A 15,675-nucleotide genomic window follows, 5' to 3' on the forward strand; every position below is an offset into this window, starting at 1 on the left:
CTCTCTGCTGATTTCCAACTTACTGCCAAGAAACTTCCTAACCGTCCACTGACCCCTCCTCCTCCTAATAGGAAAGTCAGCTCATATAGATCGCATGTGAACTACGTCACTTTAGAAATGTTAAGATGATACGTATTGTTGAAATGTTAATATGCTACGTATTACACATGTTGAAACATAGATATTCAACGTTTCTGTGGTTTGCAGAAACATACAATGCCGACGTTTTATTCTGGCGACCAGGCTGATGCCCTCTACTTTACCCAGGAAATGATATGTAAGGAAGAAAGAATGTGTTTGTTACTTGGTTATTTCAATAAAGACAAACTGTCATCTACTGTTGATTTTTTTCAATATACTTTCTTCAACGTATGAACCTTGATTCATACACCTACTAGAATAACAAGGTCATCTGCTATGCTTGTTGACAACATATGAATTATTTAGATTACAATATTAGTGCAGGATTATTGCTGACTGATATTTCTGATCATCTGTAGGTATTTCAGTTGAAACCAGGGTCAATAAGCACAGCAAATCTAAAAATACTGCACAAGAGATCATAAAATATCATAAGTTTTCCAGAGAGAATATTGAGTTTTTCAAGTCATTGATGAATGAAGTTTCATGGGAAGAGGTTTTCAATCAGCAGGATGTTGAAAGAGTCTATCACACATTCTCAGCTGGTTTCAATTCTGTTTTTAATAAATGTTTTCCATTGATTAATAAGTGAAAAACAAATGACTCCACAAATGTGAAACCTCGGGTGACTGAAGAATTAAAAAGATCCTTTATTATAAAGAGCAAATTATATAAGAAATTTATTATGAATCCCCACTGCTCTAAACTTATAACTTATTACTTATAAGAAGTATAAAAATAACTTTACCCAATTATTAAGAAAAGCCAAAAAAAAAAAAAAAATTCAGGAAAATTCACCCAAGCCTCTGAAGATATTAAATCATCCTCTTCAATCAATTACTAAATAGAGAAAAAGCTCCTGTAGTTGGGCCGTCTGAAATGTTGAGGATTGATGGAATTCTTCTTAACCGCAGGCAGAAAGCTGATGGTTTTAATTCATTTTTTATAAATGTAGGATTTTTCATAGCCAAGAATTTTAATGATTCTGGTGAGACTCCAGCTGATTTAATCACACTTAAATTTTCCTCGCTTTGCAATTTCGAGCCACCCACTGCTAAAGAAATACATAGTATTTAGTATAAAGTTAAAGGATTCTGCTGAGAGACATGATGGAATCAGAAGTAACTTGATAAAAGAAATTATTAACTCAGTCGTTCATCTTCTTATATTTTTCTCTTATCATTAAAAACAGGTGTTCTCAAAGTTGCTAAAGTTTACAAATCACGTGACTATGACACTTTTACAAGTTATCGTCCAATCTCTATTCTACCTTGTTTATGTTGTTTATGCAAAAACAACATCCTGTACAAACATCAGTATGGTTGTTGCTCAACAGAATTGGCACTGTTGCAGCTTGTTGACAAGATTTCTTCTGCACTCGGCATCTTTTTAGATTTATCCGAAGCATTTGATACAGTTAATCACAATATTCTTATTTCCAAGCTTAACAAATATGGATTACAAGATGTTTGAATGACTAGTCAATTATTTAAATCATGTATGCATAAATGGTTGCATTTCAAATAGATTAAAATTACTTTGTGGATTACCTCAAGGCTCTATTCTTGGCCCACTTCTATTTTTGATTTACATTAATGACTTGCCCATGGTTTATGAAGATGTTTTTCATATTTTATTTGCAGATGATACTAATCTCATAGCTACTCATGATGATTTCAAAGCACTAATCCGGCATACAAACAATGGAATATCTTCAATTTCTAAATGGTTTTGGATGAACAAATTTACTCTCAATAATATTTTGCGATAAAAACAAAAAATATAAAATGATGCTACAGTATTCATAAATGATACAGAACAAAATTCTTAGTTATTGTAGATGAAAGATTAACTTAAAACATATTGAATATGTTTATAAAAGGTCAATGAAAATGATTGGGATATTCTCTGATTCATCTTTCTTCTCATTTAACTCTTTATAATTATAGTCACATCTATCCATATATCAATTATTGCAATATTGTTTTGGCTGCTACATATCCGTCATACCTCCTTAAAAGGTTTTTAAGAATGATTTCAAACTCCACTAGCCAAGAGCCATCTGCACCTTTGTTTAGTACATTTAAACTTTTGTTATTCTGTAAATACTCTTCTAATGCATGTTTATGTTTAAATTCATAGATCACAAGCAAAACCTTACAGATACCTTTCATAATTTTTTCCTTTTATCGTCAGACATTCACTGTTATTCAATAAGGCGCTCAAACAACTTTCATTTACCTTATTGTTGCGCTTCCAATCATCAGTTTTTCAAATTAAATGTCCCCATCTCTGGAATTCAATACGTACAACTTTGAAGTCGTCGTCTTTTTTAATGACTTTCAAAACACATTTTAAAAAATATCTAAATAGAATTTTGTGTGACTGGGTATGTATTATATCTCTTACACATTTAAAGTGTGCAAATTTCTGCCTTGTCTATTTGATATTGTCTTGTTTTTATGACTCACTGTGTTTTTAATGACTTGTTGAAATGAAGGGGAGGACTTTGTTTAAGCCCTCTAGGCTTCTTTCCTCTCCTGCATGATTAATATAACTTTTTTTTTTTACTGTGTAATATTTTATTGTAACCTCTGTGCAAATGAATAAACTAAAGTAAACTAAGTAAAGTGCTGAACTGCAGAGACAGACAATCATATTAAACAATAAGTATCAACACTCACATCAGAAATTTCTACCACAAAAATGGAAAAAAAAAAAGGGAAAACTGACGAATCTTCAGATTCGTGGATTTTTCTTTTGACTTCACCAAAACACCATTTTTTTTATTTACTGCAGAACATAAACCAGTTGAACAGTTTCCAATGTGAATTTTTGCATTCAGCTATTCAAGTATGACCTTGAAACAGAGAAAAATAGAATATTTACATTTATTCAACTGACTTCTTTTTTGTTATTTTGATGTTGAATATTTTGAGTTTTATTTATTTTTCTTATCTTATGTAACCACAGGCAAGTGGGAAAACTCTCATGTCTCACTCCCAGGAGAGAAAAAACATCCACTAAAAATTTGGTCACAAAAAATAGTTTTGTCTGAGCAGAGCTGTTGTCTGTTGCTGTGTAATCCAGCTGTAAGCTTGTTAATTCCTGGCAGAGACCGGCTGCGCTGAACCGACTAACATCGACTGTCTGAAGCTTCAGGAGGCTGCAGCCCGGCTGATCAGCTTTGCTCTAAAACAACAGAAACCTGAGTTGCCCTGAAAGAGGAACCAACAGGATTAGTGAAAGGCGCTGTCTGTAGTTGTCTAACTTCAGTGTTTCAAGGATAAAACAGTAGAAGGTTACACTGAGCTCACTTTTAATGCCACTTGGATCTTCTTTCTTCTCTGACATGGTTTCCATAAATCCAGGCTTATAAAACACCTTGAGTTTCATAAGCTGTTATTGCACCAGGCGAGTTGAGTAAAAACAACATTCATATTTATGGCATCAGAAAGGAGTTTCTGCAAGGTGAGTGAAAGTCTGACAAGATAACTCAGATCCGTTCACCTCCATCTAACGCTCTGACCCAGAGCAAAAGGGGCTCAATACTTCGCTCAAAGGCTCATGGTGATACATAAGCAACATAGTGGGCAGCTGTGGCCTAAAGGTTAGCGAAGCGAGCATATAACCAGAAGATTGTTGGTTCAATCCCCAGAACAGCGGGGTAAATCTGTGTGGGGAAAGTAAAATAGCAGTCCAGACGGTGCCTTCACTGAGCCTGTTGGTTTCTTTTAAGGGCAACTCAGGTTTCTCACGTTTACTCCTGGATTACACAGAAACAGACAAAATCTCTGCTCTACTTCCTGTACTCAGACTCAAAAACTATTCTCCAAGCATTCTTGAGAAATCTTCTGCTGCTTTTTGTCACCAGCAGGTCTCTAAGGTCCTCTGATCAGGGTTTGCTTGTTGTTATTCGATCTAGTCTTAAAATTAAAGGAGACTGTGCTTTTGAGGTTGTGGCTCCTAAACTTTGTAACTCTCTCCCTTTGGACTTAAGATCTGTGGACGCCTTTAAAAAGCAGCTCAAGACCCACTAGTTTAGACTTGCCTTTAATTATTTTTTTCTGTTTTCTATTTAATTCTGCTTTTATTGTGTTTTATGTTTATGCTTTATTTCTTCTGTGAAGCACTCTGTGATGTCTCAGGACTGGAAAGGTTCTGTATAAATAAAGGAAACATTTCTGGGAGGAAGAAATAATCTCAGTGGTTGACTCAGATCTTGCTAAGTATTTTAAGACTGACAGAAGCTGCTCTTCTTAATGTTGTGACCTTTCAAATTTCACTGGTAATTTCTCTAGAAACTAATGACAATTCAAAGGTGTGTTTCTCAAATCCATACAGCTGCACAAGTAGCATCTCTGCTAGGAACAAATGTTTAAATGCTAATTGGTGGCTGTGTCAAATGGCAACCGGAAAGGTTTGACATTTTCAGGAAAAAATTAAGCCTATTTACTTTCTTCTTTCTGCTGAGAGTTACAGTAGATAAGAAGATTAATACCAATCTCATGTCTGTGCTTTAAGTACTGAGTTGGAGCCAGGAGTCTTTATTTTAGCATAAAGACTGGAAGCAAGGGGAAACAGCTAGCCTGGCTCTTCCAAAAAGTCTCAAAGTCCTAAAACCTGCCTACCACCAGCACAATATTTAACATGTTAGAGACGAGTAAAAACTGATAATGTGAGAGTTTTAAACTTTGGCTACAGATACACCAGGGACATTGATCTTACTGTGTGTTCAGACAAAACTCAATGCGAATTTTAGAGGCGGTGCAGTTGCATAAAGTATAAAGCTGATGGAAAGACATGAACGGGCACAAGTTCGCCTGGGGCAGCAAGAACTGAGACAAATACGCATCCGCACGGGTTGAAAATGTGTTAACTTGAACAAAAACTTTGCATTTGGGGCTTTATGAATCAAACGTTGCCTCAGAAACAGACAGAGAAATGAGGAAACATGTTATGTTGTGCACAGTTGGTAAATTGGCCGTTTGGGTTGGATAAACACTGACTGCACAAATAGTCCAGTGGATAAATTCATGTGAGAATTTGCTTTGCTTTCTCTCTGAACACACCTTTACAATATTGACTTCAAACTACTGATTTCTTTTTTCCCGGAGCCAGCAGTGATGAAGACATAGAGCTTCAGACACACATGAAACCACTATCTCAACAAAACTTCTCTCCTCTTTAAGATCAGATGAAGAAAAGCACACCTGTACTCCACCTGGCAGAGCCAGGAAGTACCTCTTTGAGGAAACCTGCTGCCGTCTTCATCATCTGACGGGCAGCCTGCAGGCATTTCACACCATCTGTCAGGTAAGGATTAAACAATACTGAACTATCCATTCTTGAGGCTCTCTAACACACGCTAACAATCTACCTTCTCACATAAAAGAGGTAGAAAAAAAAGCAAAGTCTGGATCAAGTGTGTCGGGGACTTTTTGTGCACTTTTTTAGAGATTTTTTTCAGTCATTAATTCTTAGAGAAGGTCATTAAATCCAGACAGCAGAGGTAATTATATAAGTCATTAAAGTGCATGGCTGGTAGGTGTTTTTCGTCAATCCGTGATTAATATTACATATTCTTAGATTTGATCTCGTAAGATAGGAACGTGATTAATTATCGATTGTCAGAGGATTATGTCAAAAAAAACGTGAAGATAATTCAAGTGCTATTCATTTGTTGTCAACATAGAATGAAGTGCAAGAAGATTTTATATCATTTCATATCAGGGCAATGAGTCTAATTACAATGTAGAGTCTCATTATCAGCTGTCAATCACTAAATTTGTTAAATTTTATGAGCCTTATGCAATTTTCTTGGACATAAAGTAAAATATTGCTGCTCCCAGTTAACACACCTGCAATCCCATTTTGTGTACTGATTGTTTTTAGGATACAGCGCGTTGAAATCAGCACAGGATGAACATCTCGACATCATTACACCACCTGGATACTGACAGTGTTTGGCTGAGATGTTTCTACAAGTGTATTATATAAATTAACTTGAATAGACTCTATACTCTCGACTCTTTCGCTGCTTAGAGGCCAAAAGAGAAAGCGGATTCTGAGGTTGTTTGTCATCGCTAACCTTAATCTCTAACCCTTCTTGAGAAAGAAGCACTTCTTTCGCTCGAAAGGACCGTTTCAATGATACTCAACCTTGTTTCTATGTACTCATCACAGTGACAGGAATAGATATACTAAATATACAGCAAGTCCTCCAAATTTAATGACAAAAGATGTCGTTAGTCCGTGCACTCCAGAACAACTCGTACCTGTGTTGTACTTGTTCTTGTACTTGATGGTGATACTCTCCTTTTTCAGTAAGGGTAGATGATGGCTGTTCTCCTCTCTCTGCAGGCTGCTTACAGATGGCACATCTTGGAGGGTCACTCGTTGTTGCACTCATGGTGCTAAAATCACAAACAGAAGATGGATATTAATCTTTACAGTACAGTAACTGACAAATAATTAATGAACTTCACTAACTGCAAATTTTGCAACCTTCAACTTGATATTTTTTTGCAATGACTCCTGTTCACATGAATTTTGCAGGTCACTCAATTTGTTAACCTTTAGATGCATAATCCATCCATAAGAGGGTCAAAATAACCCATATTATAATCAATGTGTTTTAAAGAATAATAAAGATATGCCATTTTCATAATTTTGGTTAAGAATAATGATTTGTATTCTATTTTGGTCCACACAAGAATGAGTTCACATTTGAAATATGTTTATTTTTGACTTTTTAGCAGATTTTGAACTAGGATACTAGTATTACCACTACTACTACTGCCAAAATCAAGCTGTTTCTAACCCTAACCCTTTCAAAGATCTTGAGTAAGTCATCTTTATATCCTCCCGCTTGGACTACTACAACTCCCTGTATACTGGGATTATTCAGTTGTCCCTGTCCTGCCTGCAACTGGTCCAGAACGCTGCAGCCAGGCTCCTGACAGGTACCCGGAAGAGGGACCATATTACCCCAATCCTGGCCTCTTTCCACTGGCTGCCTGCACAGTTCAGAATTGATTTTAAGGTTCTGCTGTTTGTTTATAAAGCCCTAAATTTCCCCAATGCCACCAAAGATTGGTGGCATTGGGGAAATTGTGGCATCACCAATTTCAGTATTTTGAGACTAGAAAAGAGTTTCTGTTGCAATTTGTGCAGGGTCATGTCGTATAATGCCTGTACTTGTAGTAAATAGAATGGTTTTATGTATTGAAGTGGAAATGAGTCTTTTTCATGCTGTTCATTCAGACTGTGTGGATTACAAGTGAATGAAAAGAGCTTTAATTCCTATGAGGTGAAGAATATTACTGAAAAGAAAAAAAGGTTTTTAAAATGTGTAGAGGCTCAGAGTTGAACTTTAACTACACGTCTGCCCCCTAAAATTAGACTACAAGTTTAACCACAATTAATTGTTTAAAGGACCAGTGTGTAGAATTTAGTGGCATCTTAGAGCCAGTGTTTGGTTTGTCCATTCTGGGCTACTGTAGAAACATGGTGGCATGCTCCGTGAAAGGGGACCCGCTCCCTCTGTAGATATAAAGGGCCCTTCTAAGATAACGAAAACATGATTATACACTAATTAAAACATACTTTTGAATATTATATTGCATTTCCGTTCCACTAGATGCCACTAAATTCTTCATAGTGCACCTTTAAAGAAAGAAACATAAACTGGAATCAAACATAAATGTATCATGAACACAGGAGGTGTTGGTAGCCAACAGCGTGACTCTGAGACACTGAAACATTGGGAACTTTCTGTGCTTCTTTGCCAAAATAAAATGTGTGTTACATGAATAAATTCATTACATCTAAATAAAACTGGAACATGATTCACAGAAAGACATGCAAAAAATGGTATCAGTTGCATTGAAATGGAAATCTATTCAAATGTGTCTACTGTCATATGTTTATGATCTGCATAACAGGCTTTAATTAATCTCACTCTGCAAAAACCAGAGTGAAATCATGATGTTTTAGAATATTAGTATGATTTTTATAACTGTTTCTAATATAGTTTGATTTATGTGTAATTCAAAGAAATAATTTTGTTGTGACTCACACAGTTACTTTAAATGTCAAGTGCTAAAAGTCTGCACAGGAATGTTTTTCAAATCAGTTTTCATTATCAAGGACAGGAAAACTCAAGTTTACATTGAAATAAGCTTTACTGGCACCTCAGGACACACACACACATGCACGCACACACATACTCACTCACACAAACACACTCCCTCCTCCCTCCCTCCCTCCCTCCCGCTCCTCCATTTTGATGTGTTATTGACAAGACTGCAGGCCAAAGCCATGACCTTTGGTTGGTTTCTGAAGGTTATAAACAAGGAATTATACAGTTTGTATGGAAACACTATAGTAAGGATCACCCACTAGCACAAACTGGAGCAACCTCAAGAGAACATCACAAATCTCCACCCACACTATAGCGCCTGAAGTCAAGTCAAGTCAATTTTAGACCAATATCACAAATCACAAATTTGCCTCAGTGTGTTTTACAATCTGTACAGCATACATCCTCCATTCTTAAACCCTCAATTCGGATAAAAGAGAAACTCCCCTCCAAAAAAAATCACATTTAGTGTGGAAAAATATGAAAAATCAGCTCAAGCTCATTAAACCATTGCAAAAGAAAACCTCACACAGTGAAAAATAATGTTGAAAGCATGATGGAAATATGACATTTATGTTGGTTTCATGTGTTGATTTGAGGAAAGTTAAAGTCTCGTTATTAGTCCACACAGATCACCTGCAGATATTTTTTGTCTCCTCAGTGGAGAAAACGTTTCAGTGGATATTACGTCACATGCTTCCCGTGCGTCATGATTTAAGTCTGTTTCCATTGAATTTTACTTCTATCGATACACCAGCTTTTCATCTCAGCCAAGTGTAAAAACATTTTTGAAATATTTAGAGATTTTTTTTTCGAATTTTCAGCCATTTTTATGTGAAAATTGAAAATGAAAATAAAAACCAGTGAATGAAAAAGCACCTAGCTGATGCACCTGGTGTTGGTTAAACCTCTGTTCAGTTTCAACTTATAAGTTGTTCTCATGAACATATTTTTCAGTTTCTGTTGTCAAACAACTGAATGGGTATAAAATTGACTCAATCTTATTTTATAGATGCTTCCTGTTATCCAAGTGAATGGATGATTCCTGCATCAATGCACTGAGACAACAATCAAATCGCGATTTTGTAATTGTATTGTCGTCTGATGAAATAAACATGCAGTAAAAGCAGGTTAATGACAATATGTGATTGGCTTTATCACAGTTTATAATGTTGAGTTCTTTCATTGCCTGATCATGTCTGAGCAGAATTTTGAGAGAGTTTTCGGGGTTATTATATATGCTAAGTGTCAACATAATCTGACATCACTTTCAAACTCCAACCTCTGCACGGCACCCACATCATCGCCCCTCCACCTTGATACCACACATACACACCCACAGGAAGCTGTAACATTTCTTATGTGATAACGAGCATGCATGCATTTTTGAACTATGTCTAGAAAGCTCAGAAAAAATGCAATTTTCATGTAGACACTGCATAACTCAGAGTGGTATTTGACTTAAATGGGTCTTTACTTAACAGCAGACAGAGGAGCAACCCCCTTATTCCCGTCCTCGCAACTTATGATTCTATACGTCAGTGTACAGTACCCAGAAGAGCTGACTTCTCTGTGAAACTCCTTGATTTCTCTCCCTCTTGTCTGGCAGCCAGCAGCTTGATCTCTGCTCCACTCTCAAAGAAACTCTGAGTGTCTTTTCTGTTTCAGCCAACTGGCCGGCCGGTCGGGCAGCAGGCCTCCAACAGCCTGCAGCTGCTGCTGTGAATATAAAGCAGAGTCAGAGTGCATCGATCACCAACTCGCTCCATCTGGTATTCAACATAAATACGAGTGTGGACAAAAAGGCGAGGCAGTGGCTCAGGAACAGCCACAAAAAAAAACTCACATCATACAACAGCAAGTTGACTCTTCATGTCAGAGACACTTTGAGCTTTTAATACTTCAGTTTACTCCATCATCTACTAATAACTGAGAGCAGACTGCAGCTTTGACCCCATATAGTACATACTGATGGCTATAATGATTAGCTGTAGAAATTTAGCAAAGTGAAAACACTAATCACTACATAATGTACTATATTTACTCATAATCTTTCCTTTAGTTTCTGTTTTATTCACAACCAAAACAGCTTCTCACTCAGCTCATTCTCATGCCTCTCTCCTTTCTGTTTTTCAAAAGTCCATTCAACATCTCTATTTAGCCATTTTGGAGGTTACCATGGTGAGGAAAAAAGCACTCCATTGATGACCGTGTGGTGCAAAAGTAACGTGTTGTCTCTCCGCAGGGATCAAGTTCAGGTTCAAGCTCATCTTTATTGTCCTGTGTATTAAAAATACAATGAAATACTTATGCTATGGTTCTCTCTACCTTAACATAAAGGACACATCATCCCAAAACAGCAAAACGCTATATAAAACACTACAGACCTACACATGTACACATTTATATGTATGCATTATAAACACAATATACAGTACACCATAACAACAAAGTGCATATGGGTGCATCAGCTGTTCAGTAAGCTGACTGCCTGTGGGGAGAAGTTGTTACTGAGACGGTTGGTGTGTGATTTGATGGTTTGGTAACATTTTTTTTAGATGGAAGGAGCGAGAACAGAACATGAGCAGGGTGGCTGGTGTCCTTAATGATGTTTTGAGCTTTCCTTTTGCAGCGAGTGGTGGTAAATCTTATTAAATTGCGGTATCTCCATGCCAGTGATTTTCGCTGCCCTCCTTTGTAGCAGTCTGCAGTCCTGAGCAGTCGGGTTGCCAAACCACACTGTGATACAGCCTGTCAGGACACTCTTAATGGTACAGAGATAAAAGTTCACAAGAGTTTTGGTGCTCATATGAAACCTCTTAAGTCGCCTCAGAAAGTACAGTCTCTGCTGTGCTTTCTTGAAGATGCAATTGGTGTTGACAGACCGTGTGAGGGAGTCTGAGATGTGTATGCCAAGAATCCTTAAACTATCAAAAACTTCACCAGATGACCCACTGATGGAAATGTGATTTTCTCCTCTCCTCTCCTGATTTCTTTTGTCCTATTGACATTTACAGAGAGGTTGTTATCACGGCATGTATCTCTAAAAGTCAGCACTGCAAACACTCGTTAAAACCTAACGACAGCTTTGACCGACTAACTTGGCAGCTCAGAGACAGAAATTCCTCTGTGAACTGTTTTTGGCAGAAACAGGGAAGATGGTTTAGTTGTGAGGGACCCTTTGGGAGTTACTGGCTGAACGAGCGCTCAATCAAACACAAGCATGTTTGGAAGTGTTTAGTCCATTTCTGAACACTTTACTCAGCTTAGTTTAATTCATTTGGCCAAGTGAGAGTGAGGCCATCTGGTCTCTAGCGGCACCAGTTAACTGATGAACCTGAAAAAACTCAACTTTCATTCGAGACAAATGTGGAGTAATCTGAACAAACTGCAGGAAACAAATCTGAATTGACAGGTGTTGAAAGAATTGTTAAATATTTTGGAAAATAATTTCCCAAAGCGTCATGGACATTTTACTGGGCAAATTCAATGTAACAGAGTGCAACGAAACAAAAAACTTCCAGTAGCATAAAATTTCAGTGCCGTACAGACCTTTTGCCGAGCTCATATGCTGTGACAACCTAATGTGGCAGGACTTAGTAATTCTGTTAACTCGTTAGTCAGGCTCAGGAGAATTTCTGGCAATGTCCTCGCTGCAGTTTCACTGCTCTCTAAAAACTCTTTTCCCTCTTATTACTTGCTCCATATCATTGTTAGAAAACCACAAATTATGAGCCATGGTTTGCTGTTTTGAGTCAATGGCACTGGTCAGCAGGTGTCACTGATTTTCATTATTTTTGTGAAAGTGTCTAATTTACATTAGACTAATCTGAGAGTAAAATCAAGTCTGGCTAAAGGCGCCTACAGACTGTGAGATTTCAGCAATCTTATAAGTTTATTGCAAGCCACACTGTGATATGGTTCTAGTAAACTATGACATCAAGTTTGATGTAGTGTGATGATCACACCTACTGAATCGTAGGCTATGCCGCAAGTCAATATACAAAAAAATGTCATCAGCGTGTGTCATCCATCTGCGCCGCTACAGTGGTAAACAATGAAGCTAAGCAAGAATCGAGCTTTCCATGCTACATCCTTCTTGGCGCTGTCATGACACATCATACAAACAAGGCTTCTGCTGCCACAACTCAACAAGACTTTCTTCTTTGTGGCAATCCCAAACATTTAATTTTGCTCGTTTTACCTCCATCATTGAGGTTAGTGTCGCGTTGATCAGTGCGTCATTTCATGCAGCATTCCTATTGGTTGGTTAGTAAATGTAGGTTGTAGCAGCAGTCACATTGTGAGATGTTTATCCTAAGTTTCTGACACTGTCAGAATTTTGTCCCAGGCTATCTTTGGTCACAAGACCGTAACAACTGCCATCTTTGAACCTCTCTCACAGTGTGACGTAGGACTGCTGTTTTGAAGCAACAACCAAAGATATCGCCACGTTTCATGTTGGTCATCTTTCATCTGGTACAGCCCATAACAGCACAGTATATACCTAAGACCAGTCTAAAATCTCTTTGTGAAACTGGCCCCCAAAGGGATGTTGAGCATCAACTAATCTTCAATTAACAAAACAGAAATAGAATCATTCTAGTTTCTCTTTTCACAGGGGAAACTTCATCCATAGTAAAAACTTAATAAAACTGAGATGGTAAAGTATTTTTCTTCACTAGAGGAAAGAAGAAGTTCTGGGGCCATATTTATCTAACTTCTCAGAGTAGGAAATCACTCCTAACTGGCCAAAAGTAAGAGCATCTTTTCAATTTTCTTAACTTAGGAAATCACTCCTATCTCGGTCGATATTTAGGAGAGGTCCAGGAAATGGTATTCAGGCTGAGATATTCTGTGAGATGTTTTATGAAAGCTTGATTAGAATAAGTGTGTTGAAAGACTGAGGTGTTTTGCGCTTATATAGATATTGCGCATGCGCAAGAGGACAAAAACTCATGAACACAATCATGTCCTCCTTGCTGGAAAGACTGCTGAATGTCAACTTCATTACATCAAAAATATTTGTATAAGTTCTTAAATCTTATGTTTTTTAATCTAGGCTAGATACAGGCTAGTTCACACGGTGCATTTCCCAGGTTAAAGGTCCAAGTTAACAGGAGGTGTAGTTAAATGGGAATCGGAGAGTGGAAGATGCCATACAGTGGTGTACATATCTATATCAGAGAGCTACAACATGTCATTGTAGTTTCTACATTGTGGCTCTGAGTGTCGTAAAACAGTGACATTGACATAATGAGTCTTAAGTCCTACTCTGAGGTAGGAGTATTTTCAGTCCTAAGATCACTTTCAGTGAAATTCATAGGAGTGATTCTGAGAAATTTGATAAATATGGGCCCTGAACCCCAGAGAGCAAAGCTATTTGAGTATGTGAGTATCTATTGTTCTCCTCTCTTTTCTGCTGCTAAATTTTATGAATTTCCATTTTCTTTTTCTCTGTATCTCTCTAACTCTCCTGCTGTGTGTCACTGTTTGTGTTTGACTCTCATTGTTAAGTCTTTCAAATCTTTCTGCGTTGAGGAGCCTGCTGTTTCCTTTATGTTTTAGTACATCTCAGGTTCACATAGATTTAAAATGCCTCAGCCGGCTGATTTAAACATTAAACAGCCAGCTGGTTTCTCTGTGTGCAGTGTGCCCGCAGGCTACCGAGGTTTGTGATGTTCGTGATGAGTGTTTGTGTGTGAGTACAAGTTGTGATCCCTTGTTTCTGACAGACTCTGGCTTCAGTGTTACCTGATTCCCCAAACAAGTCCTCCAAATTAAACAACCTTGTAGGTTGTTTGACCATGCGGTCCAGATTGACACATAGGAACATTTAATAGAGGAGCGACACTGCCTCTATTAGCGCTAATCTGTAGGACAACATAATTTGTCTAATCACTTTTAAAAATAAATGAAGTTTCTAGATTCATAAACAAGGTTCGGGAACAGAGACCACGCCGAGTACACATTCCACTTCCGCACAACAAAGTATTTAGGCACACCCCATCCGTTCTTCTCCCCTCGTCTCAGTTGAAAGTCCCTCCCACCCTAACCCCTCTCTTTTCATCAACCATCCTCTCTCCTCCGTTTTGACACAGGAACAGGGGGCTCTATCCAGGCGATGGACTGGAGAGACAGTTCCCCCACTCAGAGTCTCAACCTCTCCCCCCTGTTCCCTCCTACCTCCCTACTGTCGGCAGTCGTCGTCCAGTCGACATACCATACATCCATCATCGTCCCTCAACCCTCCATTCTATGAGCCTCAGCTCTCACACCTCACCCCTTTCCTCCCCCCATCACTTCATCCCTCCATCCCTAATCCTTCATCAGGTTCTCCAACCCATCCATCGACATATCAGCTCTCTTTCATGATCTCAATTAAACTATTGAAATCTAATGTTCTCGGTGTGGTCTCAGTTAGTGAACAATGTTTTATGATGTGACAACGCTGTGGTTAAGGTCTGGTTAGCTTTAGGCACAAAAACCACTTGGTTAGGGTTAGGGAAAGATCATGGTTTGCGTTAAAATGATCACTTGATCACTCAGTTAAAGCTACTACTTCCTTAAAGTTAGGCAACCTTTTTAATCATGGCAACAGTACACACAACAGACCACAACAATCATAGTCACGGTTTTTAATAAACTGTCCCATCTCGCAGCTGCAAACGGGAAGCTAACAGCAGTCTCATGCAGCAAAGTCCACTAAGTCCACTTTTTGCAAGTTAGGTTCTAACCTGCCACACAACCCGCCACCTTATATAGACGTCATCTGAACTGCGCCACTTCTCCAGGTCATAATTACTACAGCCACTAGATGGCGTCTGTCACTCAAACGTAACTGTAGGTCGTTTTTGGCGACTGACATTATGACCTATTGTGTCGATTTTCTTGAACAGGACTTGGAATTCCCACACTGTATTTGCTCTCAACAGGTTTTTTTTTATCATCTGATTCCCCTGCTGTCTATACTCTCAGTAGTTTTTCATTATCAGATTGCTCTGCTGGCTCTCTCTGCATGCCTACCCCTCTCTTCTGTTTTCAGGGCCTTTTCTTGACCATCTGCAGAATTCAAACCAAAAGCTTCTCCCTCATAAATGTATTCAGCTGATATTCAGCGCTGGAGCTGCTCTGTTTAATGTGACAGCATAACCTCGTCCCCAGGTGGCTCTGTGTTACACAAATTGGTCTAGAAACTCCTGCTGTGTGTTGAATCAACGTTGCTTTGACCCACCTGTTGTAATTATAACCACAAACCTCAGTTGAATAAACTTATAAATGCACTGAACCATTTATAGTTATTGAAATGACTTGCATACAGTGCATCTAACTGGAATTTATACATACAAGTTCATAAAAACAACATTTTTATTCTAAATGTGAACACTTCC

Source organism: Thunnus maccoyii, chromosome 12 (assembly GCF_910596095.1).
Source record: "Thunnus maccoyii chromosome 12, fThuMac1.1, whole genome shotgun sequence".
Lineage (NCBI taxonomy): Eukaryota > Metazoa > Chordata > Actinopteri > Scombriformes > Scombridae > Thunnus > Thunnus maccoyii.